This window comes from Gallus gallus, chromosome 4 (genome assembly GCF_016699485.2).
Source record: "Gallus gallus isolate bGalGal1 chromosome 4, bGalGal1.mat.broiler.GRCg7b, whole genome shotgun sequence".
NCBI classification, from domain to species: domain Eukaryota; kingdom Metazoa; phylum Chordata; class Aves; order Galliformes; family Phasianidae; genus Gallus; species Gallus gallus.
In genome coordinates, this window is record NC_052535.1 from 3,048,109 (window position 1) to 3,067,757 (window position 19,649).

Consider the following 19,649-nt stretch of genomic DNA (forward strand, 5'->3'; position numbering starts at 1 on the left):
TTAATTAAACTTGCTTCAGTGACCTTTTATTCCTTTGCTTGCATCAGCAGTGCCATCCGTTTGCATATATTAATGCAATAGGAAGGATGCAAATAAGCCAGCTGCATGGGGAAATCTTGATTAAGCAATTTTACAGGGGAGAGGATGATTTGTCAGGAAGGCTCTTCATGCATTTTCAAGAGAAAGATGGACTCAACTGGGAGAAATAAGACCAGCTCCTCCATTAGAGGTGGGGAGATGTTGGCAGTGAGCGTCCCTACCCCTGGTGCAGCAGAACACTGTGAGTTTCCTCTGCTCATCTTCTGAGGGGTCTTGCTTTGTGTGCTTTGCAGCTACATGTTCCTTTGTTGTGGTTTCAGCAGTGATCCCCAGTTGTTATGAGTCTTGTTCTGGCTACGGATAACTCAATATTTAGTATGGTTATGTCCATGCATCTCCATCCCCCAAAGCCATGGAGTGCTTTCAGTTCCATCTGGATGGTGATCTATCAGACCACCTGTCTGAGTCATCTTTTCTTTTTCTACTGCTTTTGGGAACTGTCCAGGTTTGCAGATTGGGAATTCATCGTTTGTTAACTCTCTGTCCTGTGTGAAGGTGGCTTTGCTTTGTGTGTAATATATTTCACATGTTAAATGCTTCCATGGTAAGAAGCTGAGTAACATAGAGGCCGTTTGTTGTAATATGGAGGACCTCTGTAGGTGCTTGCCACACTGAGAGCTCTGGGCATGACAGAGACATCCATTCAGCTATTTCATTTCTTCTCCCCTGTAAACACAGGCTAATCTTTCTTGGATTCACAGCTATAGCATTTCTAAATGAATAAGTCAAATTCATGGCAGACAGCACAAAAATCCCAGTCCTGTACTGAGAGCCATCAGTGGACATGGGAGTTCAGAGAGCTTTGATAAGGCAGTAGGGCTTTGTGCAGGGCTCAGCCCACTGCTGGATCACTGTCCTGAGCTGGTAGGCAAGTTCATCACCTTGTGATTCATAGGAAAAATAGCTGAACTTTTAAACAGGAGGGAGGGCAGCTTTGCAATTGTTTACAATTACTGTTGCATAGATGACGCATGGAGCAGAATGTTTGCTCTATACATCCTCTGCCCATCTGCTCCCTAGTTCCTTGGTATTAAAGGTCTCTGGGTATGCTGCAAAATTTATCACAATCTTTCTGTGTGATGCCGTTTGTCAATCTGCTCCTCTGTCATCACAAACCCTCCTTGAGCGAGGCTGCCCAGGAGCTGGTTGAAAATTCCTCTGCACCATCTGTCTCCCTATGGCATGGGGAAGTGGGAGCAGAGCGGTGTGACAGACACTGTGCTGGGCTGGCAGGTGGTGGGGCTCTGCTTGGTGGGCACAGCCGGGTCCTCCAAAGCCATTTTTGTCCCATGCTGCAACGAAAAGAGTGAGATGCTTTTCTTTTTGAGAGTAGGAGGAGAGGCTGACTAAGTCCAGAGTGGCCCAAAAGAAAGTGAGGCTTGCACCCAAAATGAGCATCCTGAAGCAGGAATTTTGTTTGGGGTTGTTTGTGGACACCCTTATTCTTAAGGTGTAAACACAGAGATGGTTTTGAAAAGCTCTGATTTCCATGAGAGGTTTCTTTGCTGGGTAGTGGGTTGCAGGACACCTTGTCTCCAGAAGGCTGTCTTATTCTGCCTACCCTTGACCTGCCATCCAAGATCTCCCAGTCCCTCTATTTTTAGGTGCTGCTGAACGCTCTGTTATACACCTTTCCTAATCAATTTTTAGAAATGGAGTAGCTGCAAGAGCCCATGTCACAGGGCAGTGCTCACGCTGTGCCATGAGATGACTGGCTTTGACACCTACAAAGTAACGAGAACTGCTTATTGAGCTGCCGATATGGGATGTTTTGCTTTCTGTTTGTTTTCTGAGCATGCTTGCTGGGCGTAGCTCAGTACTAGGTCAGGAAAAAAAGGTGCTTCCGCATGTCCTGCCTGGCTCTTTCCCCATCTGCAGGAGAAGTGAGCTGAAATTTGGGGAAGGAACTGAGAGTTCTTATGTCTTCACATCAGCACCCTCCTGCTGCTGTGCATATGCCTTTCTAAGCCTCCTTAATGCACTTTCTAATACTATTGCTCCACGTTCTTTGGGCTCTGTTCAGATTGTTTGTTTTCCCCAGGGAAGGGCAACGTGACTGCAGGAGGTTTGTTAGAAACCTCTCCCTCTTTGCAAGGCTGTCTGTCTGTCCCTCTGTGACTTGGTTGCTCTGGTTTTAACTCAGCCAAGGTGAAGCTGTGCAGGGCCATGAAATCAGAGGAGGTGATGATGTGCAGGTTTGGACCTGAGGCTGAGCACTGAAGTAAAAAAAAATAATGTTCTTTTTTCCTTTCTTTTTTTTATTGTTAAAACCTCATGCCAGTATTTCTAAGTACTGCAATTTGTAGACTAAACAGCCAATTTCAGCGTGCTCACACTGCTGAGCATCATCCACAGCTGCAACCTGACTTCTTTTTGGCCAGGAGCAGCATGAAAAAGGTACAGACTACCAGAATGGGTGAACTGCATGGTCTGAAGGTATCTCCAGGTTTCCCTGCATTTTGCTATGAGACATTCACATGGTGTGGTGTTACTTTGTCTACTGAACTGAAGGTCCTCCGGACACCAGGATAGCTTAAAAAAAAGCCATGCAGTATTTAAAATCAGTTCTTTACTGCTATTATGGCCCTATATTTCCTCTTCTAAATGCTGCGCTTCTCTTTCTGGGGAGTATTGCCATCAGCTGCGTTAAAGAGTTCCATGTGCTAAGAACATAACTCAGCTTTTAGGTAAGCTTCTGAAGGGGTTTATTATTATAAATTAATCTGAAAATGAGTTAATTAGTAAACCATCAGTTATGTCTTCCAAGCAGCAGGGTTTTCAGCATCAGGTGGTGACCCAAGCAGCAGCCCTGTCCTTCCCAGGGAGCTTCCCCACCTCCCCAAAAACAAGAGCTCTTTCCTCTTCATTGGGTTTGGTGATATACCCATCTGCAAGAGTTGCACTGCTCAGCTGGGATAACATTGCTGGTGTCTTTGGGGGGATAGGAAACCCTGATGCTCACACCTCTTCTGGGTAGTGCTGTCAATAGGAAGTGGTGAGGGCAGGACTCCTGGGGGAAGTAATACCACAACCAAATGCTTTTGAGTCCTCAGAGCCCCTGCAATCTGCTGTGACAGCAAATAAAGGTGTGGGTGCCAGGTTGCTGGTGCTGCTGTCACCTCATGTATCAGGGGCTACAGCAGCTCTGAGGCTGTGCCCATCCGGGGTTGGCCATGACGAGGTCATCCTCTTGTTTGATGCAGAGCTGCTTCGTGCTTCTGATGCAACAAAATATGAAATTCAGGGCTGTTCCCTTCTGCTTTCAGCTCACTGGGTGGGGAAAAAGGCCCAAAGGGTGGAAATCACGTGGAGCAAAGGCAGACAAAACGTTTGGCATGAAATGCTGAGGTGACTCTTACAAGAGTTGAAGGCAGCAGCTCCTATACCCCGAGATAACAGTGCCCTGAATTGCACTGACAGCCATAGCGTGGGCACAGTTGAACGCTGTGCTGAGTTGGCTCGGTGGAAAGTTAAAGCAAGGAGAGATGCAGGTAGAAAGGAGCTGAGCTGTGCTCCCCAGTGCTGTGGGTGCAGGCAGCTCACTGCTCTGCTGCTCTCACAGGTATCAGCACACACAAGCTGGTGTTTGGGGGAGGAGGCACTGAGCGTTCTATTCAGATTCCTCTGTTACGGACAGTAGGTAAACAGAAATGGAATTCATTAGGGCAATATCTTTATCTGCTATGTCTGCCCGATTCCTGCTCATTTAGTGGTATGGCAGCAGATACACAGAGTGCCCTTGCACAGATCGGAGCAAATCACTGCTGAAGGGAGCAGACAGGGGACAGCAATCACTTGGCTGTGTGTAGGAGGGGATGGAACACAACCCTTGCTCCACAGCACGTGGAAAGACAGGTAATGGCCCTGCGGAACAAACTGGGTGCTGACTGCTGAAAGGCAGTAATTGCTGGGATCGTTTGCATGAAGTGTCCTCCTTTCTACAGATGTCAGCAGGGGTTTGGCAAAGCCTCTGATTAAATTTAACAAAATCGTACGTTTCCTACCTGGTTTTCCTTTTATTCTCTACCACCTCTTTCTGATGTTAAAATTAAAGCGGAGTGGGATCACTCTTCTTGTTGAATAGCAAGGCTGTAATTAACTAGTCCATCACGATTGCTTTTATTCCTGAGATTGTCATAGGTGAGGCTAAGCAGCATCTACTCCTATGATACGCTGCCATGCTACTGAGTGTATAGATGCTTTTTGAACAGTTTGCTGGGAGTGCTGATTTACCTGAATGTTCTGGCAGCCAGAGAACTTCTGAAAGCAGGGAGATACTATGCATGCGTGTGTGAATACATCTATTGCTCTCATTATGCAGTTTGACATTTAATCACGGGGGTTTTTGTTCTGGTTTGGTCTGTGGGTCGTGACCTCTTCTTTTCACTCTGGAATCGCCACCAGAAGATTGTTTGGTGCAATGTAATCTCTCCTAATGATACTCCCTTGTGTTACCACAGAGGTAAATGCCCTATAACGAGAAGAGAGAAGAGATTCTTTGCACTTCTGTCCAGTAAAGGCCATTTGGATTGATTCAATCATGCAAAACAAATTACAAAGAGAAAAAAAAAGAGAATCAGGTCCCCAAAGCCTCTCTGCTCCCATGAGAAGTGAGAGCATTTGCTGACTTTGTGGTTAACTTCAAATGACAGCAGATTTGTAGCCTTCCTTTCAAAGCCTGAAGCTCTCATGTATGCAACTTTCAGCTGCTGGATTTGAAGCAACCCAAACAAAACCAACTCCCAAGAGAATCAGAGTTTCTTTCTTTGGCTCAGAGCTGTGTTTTGCTGAACTGACCCATGAATTCGGCTCCCTTTGCAAAAAGGAGAGCCCAAAGCCTGCTGATAACAGGAGGGAGGAAATTGCTATTTGACCCTCTGCTTGCAGCCAGTTCAGTCCCAGCGTCCTGCTATCTGACAGGAACTGCTAAAAACCAACAACCAAACACAACCCCAGGTCTTTGCAACCTCAAAGCTTCAGCCAGGGCTGCGTTGCCTCCTGAGCCTGGTTACCAATTGCTAATACCTAAAGCTGCGGCTAATTTGTAAAGCCCTTACAAGATGACTCTTAATCGCAGCCATTGTGGAGTTTCATCTGCCAGAAAGCCCTCTGTGCTGGGCGGTGAAACGCAGAGCTGCTTCATGGGCTCAGTCAGGGCTGCCCTTAGAAGGTCAGGGCAGTGTTGTGTCCCGCATAGGAACGCAGTGCTCTGCAGGATGCTCTGTGCTCTGTCGGTGCTGTTTGCCAGACCTGCCATGCTCCGGCCCCTTCCCAGCCCAGGGGCTGTTAATTAGCAGCAGACCCCCAAGGCTTCATTTCCTTTAAGGCTGTATATGTGAGAGGGGGAAGAGATAAGACAGAACAGTGCAAAAATTAGGGGGAAAAAAAGAGAGGGCTTGCACAAAATGAGCTCTCCAGGGCTGGTGGCTCAGTGCTGCTGCCCCAGCCACGCTCCTTGTGGGAGCAAACCCAGCAGCTGGTTTGTATTGGGAGCACTTGGCAGTGTGCACCGAAGAGCCCTCACCCAGGTGCTCTGCCATGGACGGCTGGGTTTGCTAATGTTGGCCATCAATGTTAACTGGGTCGTAAAAATGTCCATGGGTTGGCTGTAACGAGGCTCCTAACAAGCTGCTATTTCAGTCCCATCTCCAGCAGCTTCCCAAAGGCTGCGTTTATGAAAATGCTTCGGTGTTGGTAGTTGTTTTGTCCTCGTGGTGGTGAGGGCTGTGAAATGGTTCATCGGTTTTCTCGCAGAGGTTGTTGTGGTCAAACATCTCCTCCGTGTTGGGATGATGAGATGGTGAGCACGATGGTTTAGGTTGCATGCAGATGATCACACTGCCGTTTTTAGAGCTGGCAAAATGGTAGAACAGCAACCACGTGTGCTGTCACAACTCTTTCCTCATAGCATTTGCTATGACACCTCTCCTGGGCTTTGCTGCAGAGCAGTCTGTGTTGGAGCACCTGAGCCTGGCTCAGGAGTTTGGGAAGAAGTTCAAGAGGTGGAATTAAAACTGCCAGGCTGTTACAAAAGGAGGTGTGCAGTGTTATGCAAGGCAGACGAAGGCAAAGATGCCTCTCTGCTCTGGGTTGTTGTTTTGGTTTCCTGTGCACAGCTCAGCCATGGCGCTCTCCTATGGGCAACTATATCTTCCCCATTGCTCACAGAGAGTTTCTGCCCTTAACTGAAATAATTGAAGCCCTGATTCGAGCCCGGTGAGAGCAGTGGGGGACTTTCCATTGGCTGCCCAACATCTGTCTGCTCTGGGCTGCTCCAGGCACTCTGGGGAGCCCTTGGTTTCCAACTCACTGAAACCTTCTCAGCTTTGGGCACTGCCGTGCTGTGCAGGACTCCTCTAAGTACTTTTAATGAAGCATGAGCTTAATTTAAGTAGGGACCCTGTCCCTCTGCACTGGAGCAAGGAGAGGGAGCCTTGCTGGGGCTGCTATGCAGGCTGTTTTAAATGACTTTTAGGTGGAACATAAAGTGCCACCTATGCTGCAGGGGGTTAAAAGATAAGAAAAACCTTTAACTTTGGCTCATCAAATTCAACGGCTTTTGTTCTTATGATTGTCCAGATTCGGATGTATAGATTCCTCAGGGATAGCAAATTAAACCGTGGAGAAAAATCCATTCTTTGGAATGGCTCAAAAATATCTTTTTTTATAGGAGTGCAAGTTCTGCTATTAGTTAATTCTATCTTTCTGTCCTCTGGAGCTAAATGACCAGCCAGATTATGTGCTGTGCTTCATTACTTGAGAACATTGCAGCAACAAGCTGGAATAATGAGCGTGGAGTTTCGTTCTGATAGCGGCTGAGGTTCTCAGAGCTTCCAAAGATCAGATTTAGCAATGAGGGAAACTGAAATATACTGAAGAAGTCAATATTTTCTAGGATAGTTGTGGAAATTACAATAAAATCAGGTCAGGTGGAGGGCATAAAAAGATGCTCTGAAGATGGACTGTGCGATTCCCATAAAACTGTCTGAGCAGTTTCAGCCTTGGCTGCCCCTTCTCATTTCCAATGCCTTCTCTACGCAGCTGGATTTGGGTTCCTGTATGGGATGGATGTCTTTTCACCGGCAGTGGAAAAGAAGATAACTGACATACCAGAATCAAAATATAAAACACCTTTAACAGAATGTAATCAACTTTGCAAGCCTTAAAATCCTTTTACCGGGAAGAGGGAATGGTAGTACCAAGCAAACCATTTCCATCTCTCTCAGCATCTTGACGTTGGGTCTCAAGCACCCACGTAATGTGTAATAATAAGAACAACGTCCTTCTGGAATGCACGAGGCTGCAGCCCTTGCCCTTATCTCTTGTGCCTTCTCTGAGCTACTGCACTGCTGTCATTTTTCCAAACGTTTTATTTTATCTTTGAAGAAATGACTTCGGGTGGATCTTTAAAGTAATTTTTGTACCTCGTCCTCTATGACAGGTTTTGAAGAGTATCATGAACCATCTGGCTTTGTTCCCCTATGTAAAACAAAGTGATGCGAAGGGACTTTAGGCTGCATCCCGAGATATCTTGTGACACTTTGGGGGTACTTTTGATACAATTTTCTCCCTTTCTGGATTAATGCTCCTTTACTAAATCACTCAAAGATTATCATTTTAATGGGCACGGACGCTGTGTCCTGTATGTCTCCTAATTCCCCACTCTGTAATTCCCACAAACCGCTTGATTAACTCCTGATGTATTCTGGATATAGTTGTCCTAAGTCTGGTTTAAGTATCCTCAAAGCAATTCAGCAAGCCTTGCTGCCTTCGCAGCATTAATGTTCTCTTAATGTTGCATTCTGATGATAAACCTGATTTAAAATAAATAAGCCCACAACACTGAGCATGCATTTTGATCAGACGAACGCTGATCTCCCATGCATTAATATGAATGAGCAGGATTAGCATGAGGAAATTTGCAATTTCTGAAAGTGCTGGAAGTCTGAGCTGGAATAACAGTGTTAACATTTTGCCTTGGCAAAACCTTAAAAAGCCTTAAAGGTTTGTTTTGTTTTGTTTTTCCCCCAAGTTATAACCGAGCATGTAAATTCAGAGAAAGGCTGAGAGTATGGAATATATTTAAGAAGTTGAAACTTTAATGATATAAGTTGGAGATATGAGAGTTAGCAGGCGTTTTTATTCTGAATTTCCTGCATGGTTGGTTTGTGTGTTTTGCTGTTTATTTGCTTTTCTTTGTTTGGTGTTTCTATGTTCTGTATGGAACGTGGTGAGGGCTGAAGGAGCTGCTCAGCCTGGAGGCAGATGAAGGATGGATAAATTACAGCCTTCTGAAAGGCGGTTGTGCTGAAGTGGGGGGTCGGCCTCTGCTCCCAGGTAACAGTGATAGAATGAGAGGTGATGGCCTCAAGTTGTGACAGCAGAGTTTTGGATTGGATATTAGGAAAGTCTTCTCAGACAGAGCGATGCTGCAGTGGCACAGCTGCCCAGGGAATGGTGGGATCACCATTCCTGGAGGTGCTCCAGAACCATGGGGATGTGGCACTGAGGGACGTGGTGATGGGCACGGTGAGGTGGGCTGGGGTTGGACTTAGTGATATTAGCAGTCTTTTCCAGACTTAATGATTTCATGATGCTCTAACAACTCAAAGAAATGGGGTGTAAGGAGGAAGGACCAAGGGTCACCTTGAAGGTGCATGGAGAAGGGCCACAAGGCACGTTCCCACCTAATTTATTCTATGACCATACCAATTAAGGACATAGTTGCATGAGGAGCACTGCATCCAGACATGTTGTTAAACGTGGCTTAGAAAACACTGGGAATGATGGATGGTCCCAGACCCAAAAAGCAGTGCTAAGGAGGATGTGCTGGGTGTGCAGGAGCACTGTGGGCTCTTGGGGTCTGTGCGCTCAGGCAGCCTGGTGCACAGAGGGGCTTTTGCAAAAGGATGTGGGCTTTTCTGCCCATGATTTCTGACAATTGCAACCTTCCTCTCAAATGGAGATGTCTGGCAAGCTTCTGGAAATTGCAGTGATGAAAGGCAGGTTTTTTTGCTCCTGCTCTTTGCGACGTTCTCCTCTAAAACTCCAAGCTGCTGCAGTTTCTTCGTCCAAGCATCTTAATTGTAAGCTCTTCAGTGAGCCAAGCTCTCTTCTTCAGGTCATGACAATGAGGAAGAAGCTTTGCCAGAGCATCATCCATCAGAGATGAACGCAGAGTTAGTGACAGCTCAGAAGCTGACCAGGTTTTGCTAGTGCAGCCTTATGAGTGTTGCTGCACCCTCCAGTGACCTGACGGTGATTTATCAGTGGGCACTTGGGCTGTAATCCACATGGTGCTGGAAACTGGGAGACAACGTGATGGAATATGTTAATCCCCTGAAACTCTGCTTCTTCTGATCATTGCCATCTCCTGCTGCGCGTACCTTTCCTTCTGTTACCTAACATACATCAAAGCACTCTAAGTTGTTACCTCCCACAAATATTCCCTGCCATTATTAAACAAATGAGATGCGACTGTCAGGCAAAGTTGGCCAGAGCTCCTCAGTGGGGAGGGGGAGGAAAAAAAAAACACAACACTGACGATTTAAAAAAGAAAATAGGGAAAATATGTCATTTTGAGGGTCTTATTTACCATGCTAGGGACGCTGGATAATTAGGACATGGATTTTCTTGGCACGCTGACTCAGACAGCACTGTCTATCTGGGGGTTTGAAGAAGTGGTGGGAATGCAGAGGTGCACGGGGGCTGTAGGAGCAGGGCTGGCCCTGACCCTCTGCAGCTCCGTGTCTGCTTGGCCCTGACCTTGTATTTGCACTTCTCCAGTTGAGCTGCTCCTGGTCTGCAGCACTGGGGCTGCCCAGGGAAATGAGGCGGCATCTGGGGGCTATGCTGCTGTCCTTGCAAGCACAGGGGATTTATAATCACTTCCAGCGGTACTGAATATGTATTTAATACTGAAGTTAGCCCCTGCTGCCTCAGCAAATGGCTGGAGTTGCATTAAACCAATGTGTTATGATTTCACCACAGTCGTGTCATTTTGACTTTCTACACAATTCTGCAGAACCATTTATATACACATATCTATGATCTGATTCAACTCCCTAGGCTGTTGCTGGGAGCTTAAGCCACAAGAAAATCCTATTTTGAGACAGAAAAAAAACCCACGAGAACAAGAAAATTCAGACACTGTGGGATTTGTAACCTGTTTGTGCTTCCAGAGACAGTCCCAGCTCCTTTTTGGGAACCCCCACATCTTATCCAGGGTCACAGGCAAACGATGCGCTCATCTAGCAAAGCTGTTCTGAATGCTATGCAACTCTTTCCATGGAGAAGCGAGCTATCTATGGGGCCCTGGAGGAACGAGGGATTTGCAGTGTTGACCTTCTCCCATGATTTCTTAAATTTACAGTCTTGCAGAGTGCTGTGAAATAGCAGCATCCCCTATGGGGCAGCAGCCCCACACCTCAGCTAGCAGGCAGGCTGAAAGGAGCACTGCTTCTCAAGGTTCCCTGGCAACCAAGGTGACATGCTTGTTCCCCTTCTCTTTTAAATGTTAATATAATTTGGCAATTAATGTGAGAATGCTGAAAAGCACAAAATGTGAGGCATTAATGGGTTATTGCGTGGGATTTATTTACTTGCTGAAGCAATGGGGGTGCTTGGTCTGGAGGCACAGCGAGGTGTTTTCAGCTCTTTTCACACTGGGTCAGGATTAAGCTGTGGGATTCTCTGTCATTTGGGGGCTGGAAAGCTCTGGTATTGGGAGAGTTAGGAGAGGTAGGTTTTGCTGAGAATATGCCTTGGTGATGGGACATGCAGCCCAAGGAGGGAGGGAAGGTGGATAACAAGCCTGCTCTTTCCTGACACTGAGTTCTTAGTGAGGAAGCAGAGCGGATTGCATGCACAGTGAGTGTAACCAGGAGAAAAACTCCACTTCTCCTTGGCTTCATGGACACAGCCTCATTCACTGATGGCACGAGTGCAGGGAACGACTGCTTTTCCCAAAGCTGAGACAGGTTGAATGATATTCGTTAATAATAGTTAGAGTAATATAAAATTATGAATAACGGGAGGCAATAAGGAAAAACTTTTAAACACGGGGCTAATGGGCTGCAAATTATACCTAACAAACAGCAAACAGTTACGGTGTGACCAATAGGAATGGACAGATAGATGACTACCTTCTACCTAGAGGTAGCAGTGTGCTGTGTTGCAAGGTGTTAGCAGTTACTGCAGGGTAACGGTGTGGAGCAGCACTGGGGCACCTCTGTGCTGTGTTTCTCGAGCAGCAGAAAAACCCTCATAGTGAGACAAGGTTGTGTGTTCCATCCTCAAACACCCTCCTGCCCTTCCCTCAGATTGCCACTTCATAATGGATTGCGAGTTAAAAATTCCAATTTATGCTTCGGTTTAATTTGAATTATAACATGTTCTTTAGATTTCTGCAGGGAATTCTCTGCTGTCTGATGGGGATTGCAAAAAGAGGACTGACTCCTTGGGCATTTTTACTTGTCTGTTGTGCTGACAAATTCTCCCAGGCTTTTGATGAATGGGCTCATAAAAGTAGCTCCCTACACAAATGTGGGATCTGAATCTCATCTGTGCTGAAGAAACTGGCAAAAAATATTAATGATCTGCATGGGAGCATCACCAGGCAGGTAGCTGGGCTGACCCTCTAGAGAGAACACTGCTCAGTGCCCTACCGTTCAGTATCTGAAGGGATGGGATTTTTAGCAGAGTCTGATGTGATAGGACAAGGGGAAATGGTTTCAAACTAAAAAAGGGGAGACTTAGATTGGAGATAAGGAGAATGGGTTTGTTTGTTTGTTTTTACAGTAAGGGTGGTGAGGCAGTGACACAGGTTGCCCAGTGAGCTGGTGGTGCCCCATCCCTACAGACATCCAAGGTCAGGCTGAATGGGTTCTGAGCACCCAGTGGAGCTGTGGGTGTCCCTGTTGAGTGCAGGGAGTCGGACCAGATGTCCTTTAAGGGTCCCTTCCAACTCAAACAACTCTATGATGAAACCAATTTACGGTCACCAAGAGGTGGCTTTTCTAGTAAGTGGTTTGTTTTATTCTGGAAATGTTTGAAGGTGTATTCTAGAGGTCTGATTCTATTGTTTGATGCCTGAACAAAATGCATTTCTGTTGGGAAGGTTTGTTGGCAAAGCTCTGTGAGGGAACTGCCATTATTGGCAGAGAAAGGCCGAGGTGGTGAAGGAGATGAGGTAAAGCACAGGAAGGATTAAAGACATACAGACTTTCCTCATCTACTAATAAATTAACGCAGCTGATGTCCTGCAAGGACTTCATGTGATTGCAGCGCGTGAGCTCACAATGCATTAATCACAGCACCTCTCAGTGTCACTGCTGTGTTCCGTGCAGGAACCACTGCCTGCCATGCACAAGGCTGAGCTTTTTGTTTAGTTTTCTAAGCTGCAATTAAACCATAGGAAGATCTGTAGGAGGCCGTTCTGCTGAGGAGCAGAGCTGCCCAGGAATACTCAATGTAGCTAACAAAGCCAACCACCCTATTACTCTCTCATGGCTGCATTTCACGAGGACTTCAATAATGTCTCCTGACAGCCTCTAAACACAGCGTGATTATCGAGACAGGAATAATGTCCTATTTCAAATAGCGTCCATGTAACTCATGAATATAAAATGTAAAGGTGCTGAAAGATATGGAACTTGCCATGATTATGTAGTGAATCGCTTTGCTACTGGGAAGATTTCCTGGTTGGGTTTGTAGACAGGAAATGTTTGTTCGGCTCCTTTGATGCCAAGAAGTGTGGGAATAGCCATTTCTCGTGGCTTAGAATTTCAAAAAGTGTTTGATCCAGAAAGGTATTAGATATATGCTGAGTTTCAAAGGGTATAGATAATACATTACATGCAGTAGGAGACACCGCTGTTGTTCCCTGGAAGATGAGATGGGGCCGTCTGAGCACCATCGGGGATTTAAAACAGCTACTGAAGTGTATTTGTTCCCTCACTTATGAGAAATATGTGAGGCTTGTTTGATTTGATTGTTTCAGTACTCGTGCACAAGCTCGTTTATCTAATTATGGCATTGACCGCTTTCTTATTGTATTGAATTTTAATCACCCTGAGATTAATTAGATGTGCATAAAGAGCGGCTGAGAGAGATGTGAACCTTTTTGTTCTGGATCCTTTCTGTGCTGCCCTTAGAAGAAAGAGAGAATTGAATGCAATCACAATGCAGATGTGCTCTTGATTAACAATAAAATTAGTTAAAATCTGAAGGTTGTGAGGGAATATCTGCATAGATTTGGGGGTCTGAACCAGATAGAGCAAGACGATGATTGAGTTTGACTTTATTGCTTATCGATATGATGTTTTAATAATGAAAGTTGCCTTTTTTTTCAGTAGTAAAATAATTATTAATAAGTAAAGGGACAAAATGGGAAGGAACTTTGGTTTTGTTGCTCCTATGCTAAGCTTAAAAGGGAGCAATGGACTGACTCTATCTATAGCTGTTCTACAGTTAGCTTCGCCCAAGCTCTGAGTGTTCCGTATGCTGAAATATAAAGTACTGCAGAGTGAATTGGCTGCAAGTGAAATCTTATTTACATTTTATATAATGCATTTGCTTTCAGCTTTAAAAAGAAAGCTACAAGAAACCCCAAATCCTTTGAAATTACTGAATGGCATAAAAGCGATGGTGTGATCTCAGAAAATAGGCTATGGTTTCTTACAGATGAGCAGTATATGCTCCAGGATTTAAGTACCTCGGCTCTAAAATTGGGACTGTGCAAAACCCTGACTTTCCTTTGTGCATTTCCCTGTGTGCACTGAGTTCCTTGCAATCTTTTTCAACCGTCAGCTTTAACTTCTCCAATCCCACTTAGCAGCACTGCCAAGAGTCGTAAAAAACGGCCGGCTGGGAAGAAAGCAAATGCATTTTGTTGTGAGAGCATTCATCTCCAAGGCTGGAAGGGCTCGAGCTCTGCATAATGATTTTCCTGAAAGTTTTGATTTTATTTATTTTTTTAACGAAAAGTGAATTGATTTCTTTTTCTTGCTTGATACATTGCTTCAGTACATTTTCTGTTCCCATCAATCCCTCTTGTTCATAAAGGGATACTTTGCAGAAGGAATTACTGCTGTAGATTTCCTACTTTCAACATTCTTACGGCTTATAAATATGCAGAAGTAAATTCCAATTAGGAAATAATTGTAGTTTTATTAATAAATGTCCTTTCCCAGAGTAATTTTGGATAAAATGCAGCCTTCATTGATTCACCGTGTAGACTTGCAAGCCAGAAGAGAAGGTATCACTGTGGCTCACCTAAGGGTCACCCCAGGGACAGATCTGTCCATCTCTAAGCCCAGGGAGGACAGCAGTGAGGGTCTGAGCTCCAGAGCCCCCATCCCAGTGTGACTGTCCTGGTGGTGCTGTTCCACTGGTTCCCTCTTCACCCCAAAGCCTTTCCTCCATCCGTGCCGAACCACAACAGAGGTTGTTTGATTTATTCTCTCTGATAGCCAGCAATTAATCGTGCTCGCAGCTACTTCATGGTGGGCTCATAAAAATTCCTTTTTGCTCTGCACGGCCTCTCAGCATTCAGAAATACTTTGGTGCACCATCTGCTCGGGGCGTGCATTACCTCTGCGTGGGGATGGCTGAGAGCTGTGCATCCTCAGCATGCGCAGTGTTCCAGGCTGACCGCTGGTGAGAATGTAGAAGTGCTTCTGGCACAGAGTGCATGCTATGAAATGAAATGAAAGGGGGTGTACGTGCTACTGTTTACCTTCTGTGAAGCTCGTTGTCACTAAGCTGATCCTGGAAATGTGATCGTTTCATTCTGCTGAAATGGCAGTTCATGCATGAGATGCGTTCTTAGTTCTTTGGATCATCTGAAAACACTTCTTTAAATTTATCAGCTGCTTCCCAAAAACCTCAGTTTGTAATTCTTCTACTGTGCAATCATCAAGCTGTGCTACTGGAGAGGCTCAAAGCTTCCTCCTCCCCTCCCGTGATGTGTGTTTTGGAAATGGATTTTTGCCATCAGTTGTGCTTGTAGAATTCACTGGGGCAAGTTCTGCTCCCGATCAGATCTGACTTTCACAGCTGTAGAGCATGAGGTTCTCCTCTGAATATTCACTGCAGGAGATGCCATTGGCTGCTATCCAGTTTGCTGCTAGCAAAACCAGGATGTACCCACCATTGGATGGGTTTACAAGTTGCTAAGGAGTCTTCTCCTTCAAGTGTTGTGCTCCAAAAATGAGTTTTGTAATGCAGGAGGAGGGCTGAGATGAGGATGCCCTGACTATATGGCACCGAAAGGCCACTGAGATGCGTTCCTCTCATCAAGCAGAGAGAATGGATAATTTGAGCTCTGTAATCTGTCGCTGTTGATAGCTGACCTAATTTCCGAGTGCAGCAATGACTCAGTAGCTATCCCGTCCCTTAGATAAAGGCAAAGGCATTGAGTGGAAGTGGTGTGTTGTTGAATGGCCTCTGCCAAGAAGGTCAGCAAGTTCTTAGGGGAAAATGTTTGATAGATGCTATTAAATGTACAAGGCTTCTGCCTATTGCTTATCGACAGATTCTAAATTGAAATGATTTTCTCTCAAGCTTGAAGGTCATTTCTGCTACGTGTCTTGGCACTACACTCAGGATCACTTCAGATGAAAAGCCAGGAGCAGAAATGAAAAATTAAGAATGTTCATATGCTGCAATTATGGGGAAAAAAAACCACACAAATCAATAAAGGAAGCTCATTTAATGAGACTCATAAATGTCAGAATGCAACTTCAGGACACATCCCCAATCATGGCTGGGTAAGACTTTGCTCTGTGCATGCCCATGTTGCACAACTGATAGAGAAGCTGAACCTAACTGACACCCTTTATTTATGTAAAATAATTGCTTCCAATACATTGCAGGGCAAAACAAAGTGGATGTATAATTAGACATCTCCCTTGGTGAAAAGCCAGTCTATAGGTTTGGATGTCTTTCTTATTTTTACCATCCCCAATGCCATCCAGAGGTTACTTGCGCCCCCAGAAGTCAGACAGCTCTAAAAAAGCTTCAGTGGGGCTGGGCCCCCAGGTTCAATTATCATGCCTGGTGTCATGTCATTACTCATTACTTTTCAGAAATACAGATTTATAATGCAATACAGCAGGCATAAATATTTTTGGCATTTGGTGTGGAGGGATTAGAAGACAATCAGAACAGAGCTGTACTTGGAGTGGCCTTTTTGGAAGTATCGATGTGATGGCTGCTCGTTAAGGGAGCAGCCAACTGCGGCCATGGCTGATTGCCTTCTTTGTGTCTCTGGGAGGCATTTGTGCCTCGGTCCATGAGCTGTAAAAATAACCCTCTTGAGTCTGAGTTCAGACTTCGTGCTGTGTTTGCGCATCACATTAGTGAAATAGGAAATTTGCTATTAAAATACAAGTGAAGTAGGATACCGCTTCTTGCTGGGATGCTTCGAGATCCATTTGTAGCCTTTGTTTGCCTTGCTTCTGTTGCTCGTTGCACACAGCAGAAATGATCGAGGGGCAGTTCAGGCTCTGCAAGGAGCACTTGGAGCTGCAGTGTATTGTATTCATGGGTGAGCTCACCTTCCTTTCAAATGACTTGGAAAGCCCTTATCAAGAGCTATAATGCATTCTGGAAGATGGATGGATGAATTCTTACCATGCATAATGCATGTTGCCCCCAAGGACAAAGCTTAAAGTAGTTCTTGTAGGATGCTAATGATGGAGGTGAGATGGAAATTCCCACCTTGAGTTCAGATCCACGGTGCCATTTATCAGCTGCTGAGACCTGGAAGCTGGCAGATGGAATTTCTTAGCGGATATTCAATGAGTGCTGCCAGGATGATGTTTGGGGAACCGTGGCTGTAACATAATGCTTCATCTAACTGTGTGTTGGAATTCAACCTTCTCAGTACCTGGGGCCTTCCCAGAGGTGCTGCAGCATTTTGGTGATGGTGTCAACGCCAGAGGCTAACTAATAGTTGTACAGGGGAGAGACACCAAGGGCTCCACTTTGATACCCCTAGACTGGGTTGAATACCAGGAAAAAATTCTTCTCTTTTCTCAGCAAGAGTGGTAACACTTTTGAAAGGGCTGCCCATGGAGGTGCTGAAGTCACCATCCCTGGAGGTTCTCAAGAACTGTGGAGATGTGGCACTGAGGGATGTGGTGATAGGCATGGTGGGGGTGGGTTTGGTGATCTTAAAGGTCTTTTCCAACCTGGTTAATTCTATGATTCTGACTCAGCATCACATGCTCTGATTTATGAAAGCCTCCCTGCATCTTGTGAGCATCACTTGCAAAACACATCCCTCAAGCATTTCTGAAGGGTGCACTTCAGATTTTCTTGCGTCCAAGTACATTCAGGACTACTTTCATCCATATATAGCAAGCTTCACTTAGCCCTCATCATGTGGTAATAGGAAATAACCGCAGTATGGTCTGGTGTGACATTCATGCATAGCAAAATTAACTGTGGGGCTGTGGAACAGGTTAGCAGATGGGCAGCAGTCAGGGCTGGTATGGAGGATTGTGTGGATGATGAAGCAAAGGGACAGGGCACTAGTACTTGGCACATGAATGTACAGTGATGGTGTTGCATGGCTCTTGCCAGCAGTGCTACTAAAACAGCATTTTTTGATTATATTAGAACAAACAGCTGTGCAAGCAAGCCTAGCGTGGCTCTGTGTTAAATAAATATAAGTGTACAAAGTGATTAGCAATTGACTCTCAGTTCTCCTTCCCTGAGATCACAAATAACCCTGGCTATGACCTGTCTGAGTGTTGTGCCCTTGGACGTTGCTTTCCAGTGCTCTCACCCTGCTGTCCTTCTGATCCTACACCCAGACAGCACCCAATAAGGGAACCACGTGCGCTTCTGGGCTGGTGCAGTAGCTTGTTTTGGGGGGGGAAAAGGAAAAACAAACAAACAAAAACCTCAAAGACCTGCAGGACCACGGCCTGGCTGCCATTCCTCTTGCTCAGCCACCAGGATGAAGGGCTCTGCTTAGCAGCCAGCTTCTGTTCTCAGAGCCTTGTTGCCTTCTGAATGGAATAGCTCATTTATTCTGACATAAACGTATGGTTTTGTATGCTGCAAAGCATCAGTAAGCACTCATTAACCCAGTCCACGTGCAGTGGCTTTAGTCTGACTGGAAAGCCCCTTTCCTTTGTTCCTCAGAAACCTTGTTAACATCAGCAGGACTCCTCGGCAAGGCACGTGGGTTGATCAAAAACTGTGGTTTGGGTTGGGGGCTGAATGCTGTTGGGGTCCTTGCTCTTTGTTCTGGTGTCTGTTTTTGTGAATTAAAAGGTGCAGATGTTTTGGTGGTGGTGGTGGTTGTCAGCATTGCCAAACATGGAACAGCTTTTAATGAAATCACTGATTCGTGGTAAGAGCAGTGGTAGGTCTTAGCTGTTGTATCCAAATTAGTTGGCAGAAAACAAAAATACAATATTGGTAACTTAGCTGTCTTTGAGAAGCAATGGGCAAAACTGTGTTGGCCAGACAAACCTATGGCAAACCTGGTGTCTTTCTGCCAATTCATCCCAATGGACAGGGAAGCACAAAGGGAGCATTTAGTTTGGTACCAAATGATACGTCAGTGCTGTACAAAAGGTGACCTTGCAGATCAGTTTCTCTGCACAGGTATTTAGGTGATGAAGAGGCCACATAGCAGAGATAATGCCAGTAAACTTTCAGGTATTAGACCTGCAGCTGCTAAGCAGTATGTTGTTGTTTTAATAGGTGCTGAGCCTGCAAGACTTTAGATTTCATTGTTTTTGTGTGGCACATTCATCTTTTCCTAAATAGTTATAAGTGTGCTCATAATGTATGTATAAGTCTACAGTAATTAGATATATAATTGATGAAACATTATGCAATTTAAAGGTGAGTTCAGACTGTAAGCCATGAGATGCCCCATTTCAGTTCTGCTTCCATTAAAGACATCACAAAGCAAAAGGCAGGTACCTGCAAGTGAAAAGCCCGTGGTTGCCTACTGGGATGGGGGATGAATGATGTTGTCCATCTAATTACTTTGGCTGAAGACTATGAGATTCAAAATCCTATTTCTCACCCCTGTAGGGATGCTAGATATTGTTTCCTGGCTCAAATCCATGTGGAAGAGTGTGTTTCTGCATATCAACATGCCCCTGCTGCTACAGCTAGGTGTACTTCTTGATGGTTTACCCTGAAAATATGATGTATTGGTGCAGCACTGGCACAGGTTACACAGAGAGGTGACAGGTCTGCAGACACCCAAGGTGAGGCTGGATGGGCTCTGTGAACTGATGGAGCTGTGGGTGTCCCTGCTCAGTGCAGGGAGTGAGACCAGATGGCCTTTAAGGGTCCCTTCTAACTCTAAAGATTCTATGATTGCCTTTGCTCTCTTCTCTGTGATGGTGACATGATAGAAGGCCATTCTGTCACAGTCTGCCCCATTAAGTGCAAACAGCTGCCCTGAGGTTCTCAAAAGTACTCAGTTTTTATGGTCAGCAGGAGCCAAATGAACCCGGTGTGTGAAGGCAGGATGCAGCTGGGAGCATCTATATCCTCCTAGAATGTGACAAGAA

General features: G+C 45.4%; 1 long non-coding RNA gene across 1 annotated transcript in view; it reads left to right on the plus strand.

Annotated features, from left to right (window-relative positions):
• The first annotated feature begins 92 nt into the window (after nucleotides 1-92).
• LOC101750051 overlaps nucleotides 93-19,649 on the plus strand; it is a 44,806-nt gene continuing 25,249 nt past the window's right edge. Inside the window, exon 1 of the long non-coding RNA XR_005859753.2 lies at nucleotides 93-280. This is a non-coding gene — a long non-coding RNA (uncharacterized LOC101750051). The remainder of the gene's footprint in view (nucleotides 281-19,649) is intronic.